Source organism: Marmota flaviventris, chromosome 10 (genome assembly GCF_047511675.1).
Source record: "Marmota flaviventris isolate mMarFla1 chromosome 10, mMarFla1.hap1, whole genome shotgun sequence".
In the NCBI taxonomy this organism is placed as follows: Eukaryota; Metazoa; Chordata; class Mammalia; order Rodentia; family Sciuridae; genus Marmota; species Marmota flaviventris.
The window spans coordinates 75,194,609-75,208,952 of NC_092507.1; the positions used below are offsets into that span (position 1 = coordinate 75,194,609).

At 39.0% G+C, this 14,344-nt stretch overlaps 1 protein-coding gene across 4 annotated transcripts in view; it reads right to left on the bottom strand.

Annotated features, from left to right (window-relative positions):
• The window catches only part of Kyat3 (kynurenine aminotransferase 3), a 48,726-nt gene extending 43,458 nt beyond the window's left edge, over window positions 1–5,268 (bottom strand). The window contains exon 1 of one of the 4 annotated variants that reach the window (XM_071618014.1): window positions 5,042–5,268. The gene's annotated coding sequence lies outside the window, so the exon portion shown is untranslated. The remainder of the gene's footprint in view (window positions 1–5,041) is intronic. The other 3 variants (XM_027935273.2, XM_027935276.2, XM_027935274.2) reach the window with 3 other exon arrangements.
• Window positions 5,269–14,344: the final 9,076 nt, after the last annotated feature.

Here is a 14,344-nt window from a genome sequence, read left to right on the forward strand (position 1 = left end):
AGCATTTACTGTTTGGCTGGTTACTTATTTACTCACTGACCAATTTAGAACATAAACTAAATCCATCAGGAAGGACCTGGTGTGTTAAATTCACCACTGTGGAGTAGGACATGGTGGCTCATACCTATAATCCAGCAGAGGGGGAGGGAGGCTGAGGCAGGAGGATTGCAAGTTCAAAGCCAGCCTGAGCAACTTAGCAAGATCCAGTCTTTAAATAACACTGGCTGGGATTTGGCTCAGTGGCTAAGTGCCCTTGGGTTCAATCCCGGGTACAAAAAAAAAAAAAAAAAAAAAATTCACCACTTTATTATGTATCACACTATGCATTCAACTAAATAATTGCTGGATGATTAAATTAACCTGTGAAATTACATTGAAAATCAATGATATAATGTAGCTATTTATGAGAAAATTCTTTTTGAAATATTACCTTTTTGTAAACAGTTGCCTATTACATTTTATGTCCTTCAAGACTAAGGCAAGGTTTCATGAATCTAGACATGATTATTCTTGTGACACTAGCTGTTTGGAAAAAAGTTAAAAATATTTTGTGTATGTGTGTGTGTGTGGTACATGCTAGACAAGTGCTGTACCACTGAGCTACATCCCCAGCCCTTTTAAAATTGTAGTTTGAGCTAGGCACCATGGTGCCAAGCCACTTGGGATGCTGAGACAGGAGAATTGCAAGTTCAAAGTTAGCCTCAGCAATTTAGTGAGACTCTGTCTTAAAATAAAAAATAAAAAGGGCTGGGAATGTGGCTCAGTAGAAAAGTGCTCCTGGCTTCAATCTCTGGTACCAAAAGAAAACGAAACTAATTTTGAGACAGGTTCTTGCTAAATTGTCAAGAGTGGTCTTGAATTTACATCCTCTTACCTCAGCCTCCAGAGAATCTGGGATTACAGGCATGGAAAAAGATATTAATTGGACTAGACTGTACAGTTAGCTTTAAGGAAAGATATTACCAAAAAAAACAGGAACTATGTTGAACAATCATCAGTATAAGATTAATTTTAGGACAATAATTTTTTTCAGCAAATAAATTCCCATCTGAGTTCAGCCTGATTTCTTTGGTATTTAAACAAAGTATAAACAAAATATTTTCTTGCAAGTAGAAAAATGAGAGAAAAATGTTTTAACTTCTTGAGATAAACAAAGGAGAGAAAAGGACTGAGATTATTGGGACAACTTCTATTCAAAAAAGGTTTCTGTCTTGGGCTGGGGATGTGGCTCAAGCGGTAACATGCTCACCTGGCATGAGCGGAGTGCTGGGTTCGATCCTCAACACCACATAAAGATGTTGTGTCCACCAAAAACTAAAAAATTCTCTCTCTTTCTCTAAAAAAAATGTTTCTGTCCCTGCACAAGTCGCTGACTTGCTGAACCTGATGTCTGTTTTTCATATTCTTTTCCCCTCTTCAAAATAGCTAAATAAATCAATCTTCTACCTCACTGATGTTATTTATCTATTTTTTCCCCCAAACAGATCAATCAATGAATCCCTGGCTCAAAGGTAATCTCAGAAGATACTGTTAAGTCACACTGGTTGGTCACCTGTGGGTTCAGGCTGCTGCTCAAAAGATGAGATTTCCCCCCAGGTAGGGTGCACCATGCCCTTGAACCTACAGGTCTCAGTAACCATCTTAGGAAGTTGCCACTCCATCTATCTGTTTTAATCTAGAAATTTCAAAGCCAAAACCCTGCATCCCTCTCCCTTACTCTTCTACAGCACATCACCTCCATAATCTGATGTACCCCTTGCTTAACTGATCTGTCTCTTCATTTTCTTTCACTTTCCAAACCTTTCACTGTATATTTGGAACAGCTGAACCATAATCAGCATATTCAATTGTATTTTTGTTCTTAGAGTATTCCACCTCTTTGCTTTAACTCGAATTTTATTGTTTCCCCAAAACACCAATGTTCTCAGCATTGCCTTTTTATAGGCTCTATGTACTTTTTTTCTTTCTCATTATCTCACTATTAATTCTAATGCCTTCAGAGATGACCCATTAAACAAGAACTTACTAGTTCTTTATAACAAGAATACCTAAAGTCTACTCTTAGCAATTTTCAATTTTATAAAACATTCATATTAACCATAGTCAACTACCTCTTTCCTGCTGTTTGGCCATTGACACCATTCTCTGGATGGCTTCACTAATGTTATCTCCTGACCTGCTGATAACTTCCTATCATTCATTAGGAGATGTCTTTAAGCAACCGTTTTCTTCTCAACCCCAAGAACTGTGATTATTCTAGGTAATTCTAATGCCTTCAGAGATGACCCATTAAACAACTGACACTCCCCTTGTCTGTTGGTCTTGTCCTCTGTTCCACTTTGGTCACTCGTTCCTACAACCATACTCTGTACCTTGCCACCCCAATACATTTAATTTTAAAATAATTAATTGAAGTATTTTTCTCCTCAACCATTGTTTTAGTCAGCCTTTTTGCTGCTGTGACTAGGACAATTTTAGGGGAGGAAAAGTTTATTTTGTGGCTCAAAATTTCAGAGATCTCAGTCCAAAGCAGCTGGCTGCATTCCTCCGGGTTCTAGGTTAGGCTGAACATCATGGCAGAAGAGTATGGTAGAAGGAAGCAGCTCACATGATGATCAGATATCAGAGAGAGAGAGAGAGAGAGAGAGAGAGAGAGAGAGAGACTCTACTCGCCAGATACAAAATAAATACCCCAAAGCCATGCCCCCCCAATGCTCACCTCCTCCAGCCACACCCTACCTGCCTTCAGTTACCACTCAGTTAATCCCTATGAGGGGATTGATTCACTGACTGGGGTAAGGCTCTCATAACCCAATCATTTATTCTCTACACCTTCTTGCATTGTTTCATGTGAGCTTTTGGGGGATACCTCACATCTAAACCATAACAACCATAAACTACTCATCCTTCAACTTGCCTAATTATTCCAACTTTCAGTATTCTTCACTATCACCAACATCTTCAGGAAGTTTCCTCTCCTTTTTTCCAATCAGCCTCACCTTCCTTTATTTCTCAGTTTACATGACAATTTCTCCACATTAACAGGGCTCTTGATAATGCTCTAAGTCCTTTTGGTTTTCGTTCATGTTTGTAAAAACCTAGCACTGTTTGAACTCAACCAGTGTCTGTTTTCCCATAATCCATTCAGCTGTGGACTGCTGAAGAAAACCTCATGGATAGATTTTCTGGTTACACCACAAATTCATATGGTCATCAGTCTCAAATTGGCCCTCAACACTTTCCAGCATTTCTACTATATTTTATAGGCTATACTTTTATACTAAATATATATATATATATATATATATATATATATATATATATACACACACACATACACACACATACATATATATGTGATATATATAATATGTATATATACATACACACATATGTGCATGTGTACATATATATATATATATATATATATATATATATATATATATACATATAATATATTAGCTTATTTTGCTATCTATCTAGTCTCCAATAAGCAAAATAAACAAATTTGAATGTCATCAAAAGTCAGAAAAAAAATCAAAAGGCATCTGACGTCTAATTCTTAGTAATATTTTCAGTTCATTTTTCTAGTTTCTCCCCCAAAACAATATTCTATGAAGAAAACAAGGCAAATGTGAATCAGAGTGATCGAGTCAATCTTTTTTAAAAAATTTATTTTATTTATTTATTTGTTCTAATCTAGTCAACCTTACTATGATGTATTGTACATAAGGTAAACTGCACCTTCGAATACACATGGTCAATAGAAAAGTCAAACAGTCAATTTATTATCACTGGAATAGACTGTTTAAAGGCAGAAGGTGTAGATTTGGAGGTGATCTGAAGCTGAAAAGGCTGGTGAACTGCTGGTGCAGATCCAAAGCTCAAAGAGGCAAACAATCAAAATGAATTTGAAAAAAGTTGTTAATGCTCCGGATTTAAATTCACATTATGACATTATAACTGCATATGGGGTAGGAAGGAAGAAACTTAGTTAATTTGACCAAGTCCAGAATGTTCAGGCTAACTACAACCTCAAGGAATAGTAACAAGAGGCAACCGCAGAAAGGACTAGTGTTAAAGCACAGTACAGAATGTTAACAAAAGTCTGGCCAAGAGAGATTGTTTTTACTTCATGCTCTACCTGTTAGTCTGCTTCTAAAATGCTTATAAGGCTTACTGATTGCGACAGAGGGTGACCAAGGTGCTGCAGAGGTTGAACAAGGTGCTGGCTGGGGAAGTACAGTGGAAAGAAGTCTCAAAGCCGTGTCATTAGAGCAAGAGTTGGACTTTAATTTAAAGCTAATTGGCACAGATTTAAGGGGCATCATGCAGAAATTGCTGAAATGCTGTTATATGAAGTGGGATTCGTATAATTATGAAGTTCTCCAAAGGTAAAAAGCATGACTGACTGGTGAAAGTTAGCAAGCATCAGGTTTTAGACATTAGGTAAAATTATCTAAACAGTGAGCAAGATGTCCCAATTCTCTCTTAGCCTAGGAGTCCGCGGGTGGGAGGCAGGTGTTTTTGCAATAGTCAGAGGTTCAGAACTCTAGAACTGTTCGGACCCCAGAAGCAACAAGATTGGTCGTCTGCTTTTCTCCTTTAAAAACTCTGGATTTCACTAAGATTCACTTATGTAGCAAGTTAACGGCCTTTGTTTCCCTTTTCAAAATTTTAGAATTCGGTTAAGAATGAATTGGAGTCAGTGTTGTACTTCCAGACTGCTTTTCCAAATGCCCGAATGGCAAAATCAAGGGTAAAAGGTTCAAGACGTTGGCTGGGTCCAGGGGTACCCACACTGCGAGGTCACTCATCTTGGCATTATTCCTTCTCTAGAGAAAAGGGTTAATCCCAGGGCGGACCCTCTGAGGCCGCCCTGGCAGTCAGCCAAATCCGGGCCCAGGGTCCAGTCGCCCGCTGGTGCCTCAGTTCTACAGGGCGAGTTCAAGTCAGATGGACATCCAGCTCCTACACTGCCCTCTGCAAGCCGGTACCGCCACGCCACCGTGCACCGCGTGGCCGCATCCAGCACACTTACCTTGCTTCCCCGGGCTCCAATCCCGCAGCGGAGTGAGGGATATTGGAAACGATTTGAACGTCAGGGAGGAGGCAGGAGGGATAAACTCGGGTCCCGGATTGGCTGCGAGGTTGGCGGATCCCGCACTAGAGTCTCCGGATTGCTCAAGATGGGGGGTGGAGGTTGCGGAGCTACCGGGAGAGCGGGGGCGGGCCGGAGGCGGGCCTGGATGTGGCCCGGGATTGGCTCCGGGGTCTGGACTGAAGGTACAGATTGGCTGCGAGATCCGCCCGGCTCCGGAATCGGGCCACGAGGCCAGGGACCCGAGTTAGGGGGCGGGGTGGGGGCGTGGACTGGGGTACGCGAGAAGATTGGATAAGGAATGCCAAAGGCCCAGTGCTCGGATTGGATATGTGTGACTGATGAGGGAGGGCTACAGACCAGGACCGATTGCGCAGGGCTGAAGACAAAGGCTGGTTTAGAAGGAGGGTTGGCTCCAGCCTCCACAACTTGGTCACAGAGTGGATTTAGGTTTGGAAAGTGCCCAGAGAAAAACGAGCCTGAAGAATGTGAGAAAAAGGGTTGGAGATGTAGAGGTGTTTGTCATCTGCGATGGGATGAGGGACTAGGAACTTTACCTTTTTGAATAATAAAATGAGTTTCATCAAAGAACTGAGAATAAAGAAGGACACTTAAGGAGGCAGATATACGACTCTTGAAAAAATTAAGAACGAAAATGGACTAGGAAAAAAGGAAAGAACGTCATGGGTCACTTCTTTGGGGTGGGCAATGCTAGCGAAAGGTGAGTTTCTGTGAAGTTTCAAGTTGCATGTTTAGATTTTCTTTCATGTATATGCATATACTTATTTTTCTTTCAGTACTGGGGATTGAAGAGAGGGGTGCTTTACCACTGAGCAACATCCCCAGACCTTTTTATTTTTCATTTTGAAACAGGGTCTCACTAAGTTGCCTGGGCTGACCTGGAACTTGGCATCCTTCTGCTTCAGCCGCCAAAGTCCCTGGGATTCCAGGCATGTGCCACAACGCCCAGGCTATCTTTCTCTTCAATTGTAAGAAGTCTAGATGATAGAGGGGGTAGCATCAGCATTGTTTTTTAGGCCTAGAGGAAAGAGCGACAATAATCTTTGTTGGAAGGAATGTCCTGTAGATGGCACAATGATTTTTTTTTCCCTGTGTTTAGGTAAGATTATAAAAATGATCTTGCTTGTTGTCACTTTATCCTGGTCACAGAATGACTTTATCCGATGTTGGTATTCTGTTGAGATTGCTCTGTTTCACCAGAAACACCGTGGCAAGTGCCCAACAACATTAGGTTGTTCAGTTCCCTTGAGAACAAAATAAAAGATTTTAGCAAGCCTCATTATCTGGAAATGCTTCTCAGGGGGTATCTGTGACTTCTGGCTCAAAGAATGAGGCAGGCAAACCTACCTTTTCCTTTACCTCATAACCCTAGAATAGGGCTAAGAGAGACCCGTTCTAGAAAGACAGTTAAAACAGGCTGTCTGTTAAACTGTCTCTAAAGACAGTTAAAACTGCTTTTAGTAATTTTTTGGCACATGCCTGGAATCCCAGGGACTTTGGCGGCTGAAGCAGAAGGATGGCAAGTTCCAGGTCAGCCCAGGCAAACTAGAGCAGTTTCCACCTTTCATCCCTGGTATGGTTTAAATATTAGGTGTCCACCAAAAGTTCACCCGTGAGACAATGCAAGAAGGTTTAGAGGTGAAATGGGTTGTGAGCCCTTTAACCCAATTGGTGAATTGATCTGGATAAGGATTAACTGGGCAGTAGCAGTAGGCAAGCAGGGAATGGCAGGAGGAGGTAGGTCATTGGTGACTTGCCTTTGGGGGATGTATTTTTGTGAAGTCTCTACTTCCTGGGGCCATGTCCCCAACTGTTTTCTTCCTCCACACACTTGGGCCATGGTGTTCTACCTCATCTCAGGCCATCTATGAACTGAGACCTCTGAAACCAGGAGACCCACAATAAACTTTTATTCCTCTAATTGTTCCTCTCAGATCTTTTTGGCCCCAGTGGCTAAAAAGCTAAGTAAAACATTCCCTAAGGAATTATGTTTAAATTTATATTGGTTTAATTTTAGTTTAAGTTGTGAGTTCTTTTTTCAAAGTTAATTTTTATTTTTGCATTTGAATATCTAAATGTTATAGACCACCAAAAAATTATATTTGATTTTCACCTTATGTAAGTAATTTAAGTGAAAGTATTTGTGTGTGTGTTAGAATATTAAATTAATGCTTTTATATAGCCAGGAAATAATAGCTATATAAACATTAGTTTAAATGTTTCAAAACCTCAGTAGATTTCCCCATAGAAATTCTGGTCAGGGGGAGCTGGGGTTGTGGCTCAGCGGTAGAGCACTCATCTAGCACGTGCAAGGCCCTGGGTTCAATCCTCAATACCACATAAAAATAAAATAACAAAATAAAGGTATTGTGTCCAACTACAACTAAAAAATATTAAAAAAAAAAGAAATTCTGGTCAGGGTAAGTAAGGTCTATTCAGTATCTGTTTGTTTATCCATATATATGTTAGGGTAGATTTATAGCAACTTAATGATTAGCATTTGTTATTTGAACCAATCAGTTAGTTTGTCTTTGTAGTCTTAGAACAATTTTTTAAAAGGGAAAAACAGTTTGGTAGGAAAATGGCCTTCAAAATATGGGCCCTATATGTAAACTATAATTGTACAAAGTGTCCTTGGCAAAAACTCTAGGTGTAGAGCTTCTGGCTAATAGTGTCAGAAAATGTCAACACATAGGTGAGCATTGTGGGGTTAGAACCTGGTACAATTGTTCTTCTAAGGAAAGTATCAGGTTTCTTTCTCAGTATGACTGTTTCTGGACTTCCTGGTCCACATTCATAATGGAGCTCTTAGCTCCCTGAGGTCTCTCTCACAGGCTTCTGTAGGTTTGCAAACTACAGAAACTCCTGGAGAGTTTCTATGGGGACTTCTCTTTTGCTCCCTCAATTTGTCAGAGTGAGCAGTGTCCTTTTTGCATTACTGATGGAACAAAATTATTGCTATATGCTTCATGCTAGGTAGATCCCTAAAGCAGTGTCAGGAGTATAAGTCAACACCAGCTTCTTTAGGTCCTTAAAGAGGGGATAATGATGAAAGTTTTCTGGGGATTAGAGAGAGAGGAAAAGACAATGTAAGTTATTATCAACTTCCTGAAATACTCAATATGATGTTTTATAATCAAATGGCAAACTTTCAGAAATAAGCATTAGGAATGGATTTGGGATTATATAACCGTGTATAGGAGATGTTCATTAGTTAAAAAGCATTTATTTGTATGAAGTGTTTACTATGTGCCTGGTGCCTTTCTAGACTATGTTGATGCTGTGATTAAAACAAAACAAAACACCCTTCCTGCCTCCTGGGACTTGTAGTCTAATGGGGGAGATCTGGAGTAAGTTTGAACAAACTCATGGGTAATATAAAGGAATGGTAGATTTTGCAAAGAAAGATTAAAAAAAAAAAAAAAAAAAAGGATAGCCAGTAGATGGAACTCATTGCTTTCACAATTTCTTTCATGTACGTGGTGTACTCAACCAGGCAGGGATGTTGAGTGAATGATATATTATTAAAGTTGTGTTTGGATAGATTGGTAGGTTCTCTCTCATATTCTCTCTCTCTCCCCTCCCGATTTGTATTCCTTTTCTTCTGATAAACAGAAATATGGTTGAGACACATTAAGGAGTTCTAATGATGCAGTGTGATATAGCCCTTCCTAGATCAGAGCTATCCTCTTACCTCAATTTCTTGGGTATTTAATGTTCTGTATTTATTAGTTTAAAATCTGTACTCACCACTAGACTGTTAGCTCCTTATGAGGGGGACCACGACTGTGTTTCACAGTCCTTCACAGAGTACCATGTAAATATTCAACCAAGTCTCTTGAATGAATGGATCCCTAAGCCTAAGCGATTACTGTTTTTGTGTTTGTTTGGGGTATTTTTGTGTGAATTTTTAAAATCCTATTAAACTTCCTAGGGGGACAATTTTGGAATTAATACAGGGAAAAGATTTCTATAATTAAAAACAGGAGAGTTTGCCTGTCTGTAAGGAAAATAAAAGGAGACGCAGAGACAATATGCAGAGACAGGAAAAGAATGCCCCCCCCCCCCAAGCAGCCATGTTTATTTATATCAAAAAGTTACATTAGGCCATTAGTGCCATGACTGCATTATTATTTAGTATTTCTTTAAACCCAGGTGTTGAATATATGAGATCAAAGCCTAGGCTGATAAGACACAGAGCCTCTTCTTGAAGGACAGACAGTACCATAGCAACTAGATACTGCACCTATATTAGTTATCTTACTAGCTTCAAGAAGAAACTGCCAAGCATTCCAAGTGTGGGAAACAGAGTGCCAGTTACCCTGCCACCCTCACTCCCTCACCCCATGGGAGTTTGCTCACCAGAGGAACACTTCCCTGTACATTTCCACAGTCAGAACACCTACACCTGTCTTCTATGCCTTCCTTTCTATGAAGGATGTCCCAGGGGCTGGAGAAAGTGGGATACGTGTGGGCTTGACAGGCACAGTGTTTTACATTCTTCATTCTGGGCTATATTTTTTCCTTTTTCTATTTGTATAAAAGCCTGACACATCAGGCTTATTTAATATTTAATTGCCCACTGGAATTTAAGCAATGCGAGACACATGACTTTATCAGGGCTAACTCTAGAAAGAGGGTCTTAGAGGGTCTTGAGTTGGTTTTTCCACAGGACCTTCTAGTGCTCCTAGATCTGAGGAGCAAACATTCAGTCTCTCATCAAATAGGATATTTTTTTTATAGATGCCTTTTTTTTCAGCTTAAAGGAGTTTATTTTGACTACTACATACTGAATTTCTTATTATAAATGGCGTCATATTTTCTCAGGCTTTCATGTGGTTATTTATCGCCATCTATCCTAGCTGGTGACCTAACGCTGAGTTTACAAAATCTGACTATTCCAATAACTTAAGAAAATAACAAAGAAAGCATGCAAACACACAGACGTATCTTTTCAAAATCCATGATGGCTCTCCGACCTTAAGGGTCTGTGGAAAGAGAGCTGGCCACTGGAATTATTTATTCTTAGATAGGGGACACATGAGGGGAGCTCCATAGAACATTCTATCCCCAAAAGGGCAAAGAGGTAGGAGTACAAAGGAACAGGTGAATGTAACTCAACCCCAGCGGGTAACACCTATTCCTGGAGCCACGCCTTGTTATCTAAACTGGGATAACACCGAAGTTGCTGCAATCTGGCACTACCGTGCCAGACCGAAGGCAATAATTATTCAGAACCCTGTGCATCAGGACTTTATGGCATCTGCAGCTCCTGACAGTTGTTTATATAATTGTATGGTTTTTAAATACTTTTTCTTCTTCTTATGCTTTTATAGTACGATGAATTATATTAATTTTTGAACCAGCCTTGCATTTGGGATAAATGCCACTTTAAAAGAAAAATTAGAGCATTATAGTTATATAAAGTAGTTTGGATTCATTTTGACAAAATCATATATGCATGGAATTGTGTACTTTATATCAATCCCCATTCCCCTCACCTTTCCTTCCTCCTCCATCCCCCTATTCTCCTTTCTATACTCCACTAATCTTCCTCTTACTGATTTATTTATTTGTGTTTGGTTGGTGCTCTCTGCATATACATAAAGGTGGAATTCACTGTGGTATATTTATAGATGCATATAGTATGATTTTGTTAAATTCTTTCAGCAAGATATTGAGTGATTATTCAGCAAGATATCAGCAAGATCCCACTCAACTGAGCTATATTATTTTTGTATGCTGCTGGATTTGATTTGCCAACATTTTTGGGGAGTTGGAGGAGTTAACCAGGGATTAAACCCAGGGATGCTTAACCACTGAGTCACATCTCCAGCCCTTTTTTATATTTCATTTGGAGACAGGATCTCGCTGAATTGCTTAAGGCCTTGCTAAATTGCTGAGGCTGGCTTTGAATTTAAGATCCTCCTGCCTCAACCTCCCCAGCAGCTGGGATTACAGGCATGTACCACCATGCCCAGCGTGATTTGCCAACAATTTGGTTGAGGAGTTTTGCATCTATAATCCTGAGGGATTTTGGTCTGTAGATTTTTTATTTGTCTGATTTTGATAGTAGGATAATGCTGTCCTCATAGAAGAACTGGGAAATGTTCCCTCCTCTTGTATTTTCTGAAAGAAAGTTGTATAGAACTTATTTCTCTAAATGTTTAGTAAATCATGCCAGTAAGAGAAACCATCAGGATCTGGAGAATTATTTTTCAGATTTTTTAAAACTATGAGTCCAATTTCTTGAGAAGTTATAGGGCAATTCATATTATCTGTTTTATTTTGGGTTGGTCTTAGTACTAGATGCTTTTTGAAGAATTGTTTCATTTATTTGAATTGTCAAAATGCTGCACATAGAGTTGTTAGAATATTAATTTTTAATCTGCTTATTTGATGCATCCAAGAATAAAAGGATTTCTTTTTTCTTTTTTCCTTTTGGTATTGGGGATTGAACCCAGGGGTGCCTTATTTTGAGATGGGTCTTACTAATTGCTGAGGCTGACCTTGAACTTGCATCCTCTTGCTTTAGTGTTTTAGTCAGCTTTTTCACTGCTGGGACTGAAAGACCAGACCAGCATAATTGTAGAGGAGGAAACTTTTTTTGAGAGCTCACAGTTTCAGAGGTCTCAGTGCATAGAAGTCCAGTACCATTCTTTGGGGGCTCCAACTGAGGCTGAACATCACAGGGAAGAGTGTGGTGGAAAGAAGCAGCTCATATGACAATCAGAAAGCAGAGAGAGAGAAGTCTCTACTTGCCAAATAGATAACCAAAGCCATGCTGCCAATTCCCACCTCCTTCAGCCACACCCTACCACTTCAGTTACCACTTAGTTAATCAATATCAGGAGATTAATTCACTGATTGGATTAAAGCTCTCACAACCCAATCATTTCTCCTCAGAAACTTTTTTTTTTTTTTTTCTTTTTCTTTTTGGTGCTGGGGATCAAACCCAGGGCCTTATGCATGCAAGGCAAGCACTCTAACAACTGAGCTCTATCCCCAGCCCTCTCCTCTGAACTTCTTGCATAGTCTCACACGTAAGCTTTTGGGGGACACCTTACATCCATACCATAACACTTAATCTTCCAAATTGCTGGGATTACAAGCATGCAACACATTCAACAGGGTTTCTTAAATCATTATGTGTGTTTTTATTTTTTGGTAGATATACTTTCTTTAGCTTAGTTGATTCTCAAGCCTGGACATTTGTGAGACAGATTCCAATGAAGGATTTTCTGTGCCTTTGTCAAGATCTCAGAATTTAAAATGTTTCCTCCCCCTCGATCCTGATCCTCCTAGATCAGGGGAGTTCATATTTTCTTTCATTAATACACAGAAAGAAAAGTAGTAACCTATTACTTAAATGAGATAAGATATACTTTTCTTAACTTTAAATATTTTGACACAGGAACACCATAGGGTCAGGAAATGGAGGTCTCAGTCTGGGGCAGTGCTAGCAGACTTCAAGTGTATAACCTGGCATTGTCCTTCTCTTGGGATTACTGATGACTCTCTCAGAGTGTTACCTGTGTAGGAAAGTTAGGGAAGGAGCCGGGCACAGTGTCCCATGCCTTTAATCCTAGCTAAACAGGAGGATTTCAAATTCGAGGCCAGCCCTAGCAATTTGGTGAGACCCTGTCACAAAATAAAAAAATAAAAGCGCTGGGCATGTAGCTCAGGAGTAAAGTGCCCCTGGGTTCAAACCCCAGTACTGGAAGAAAAAAAAAAAAAAAGGTTGGAGGGGAAGGTTAAGAAACCAGGGGATCTAGGGAATCTTAGTAAGTTGACTGTAATGCATGGCAGCACACTGGTGACAGCAACATGCATCCTAAGGAGAGAGCTACATTTTATTTCTGGTGATACTATGGAAAAAGCATGACACCAAGAATCAGATGACTCAGAATTGATCTTGACTTTGATGCTATTAAGCTAAGGAGGAAGTGACTTAATTTTGCCAACTTTCAACTTTTCTACCTTACACGGTTAATAAAGCGATTATTACTGGGTTTTGAAGACAGAGTTACTCTTTTTTACCAGGAAATTTCTTCAACTAAGAAAAAATTTTATTTATTTCTTTATATCAATGCATCTTGGGAAAGAAAACATAAACAATATCTACATAAATATTCTGCCTATTATGCTATAAATATTACCTGGATGCCCATGAAGTGAAGAAATCCTGTCATTCCATGCTCAACTGTGAAAGAAAGGATTTGCCAACTAATGGAGGGTGCGGGACTCAAGGCAAGGAAAGATCTCAAAATTAGAAAAAGCAGCCTTGTTAATGTGGATTTAATGGCATTAGCTGCTTCCCTGCTTTTTTCTAAACATGTAATATTTTGAAATACCACATAATTTTTTCTAGATATTAACATATACAACTTAATCTATGTGATTCTTAGAAATCTAAATAACATAAGGTAAATAAGTAGAATGTTTACCAATGTTTCTGTAAAATATAGGTCTGAAACTATGGCTTGTGGGTGACACCTGTTTTGAAAAGAAGTTTATTGGAGAACAGCTGCTCATTCATTTATTTATTATCTATTGCCACATTTGCAAGAATGGCAGAGTTGAGAAGCTGAAACAGAGTGTGTGACTTGCAAAACCATAAATAGTTACTATTTTTTTTTTCAGAAAAGTTACCCAGCCAATGTTATTAAGGCTAAAACCTTATTGTTGGTGAAAAACTGAGAAAAGTTAATAAAAAGACTAGTATAACACATTTTATTTCCAGTTCAAAAATAATTCTTGATCCTTTTAAGAAACTTCTGTAACTACTGAAATGTAGTTACATTTAAGATTGGAGAAAAGTCTACATATACTAAGTAACAAGGGCAATGTTTTATTGATTAAAAGAGTCAAAATCATTCCATTTTTCTCCTTGGGAAAACCAATGGAATTTCAAAGGTGACTTGAATTAAGAAAAGATTAGCTTAAGCTTTAAGATTATAAACAAATCATTAGTTTAGTTCTGTTTTCTAACACATTATTTTTCATTATTTAAAGCCCACCTTTGCAAATTCTACATTGCTCTAAGTACACAGTACATCATTGTTATGTTATAATGTTGCTGATAATGTAATACATTGTCAGCTGTCTAAAGTTCTAAAGTGTTATAATCTGGATGAACTGGGGACAGAAAGGAAAGTTTTCTTGTTTATTGCATTTGTTTATAATTCAACTCCTTCTCATGATAATGGTTTCTTCCACTTT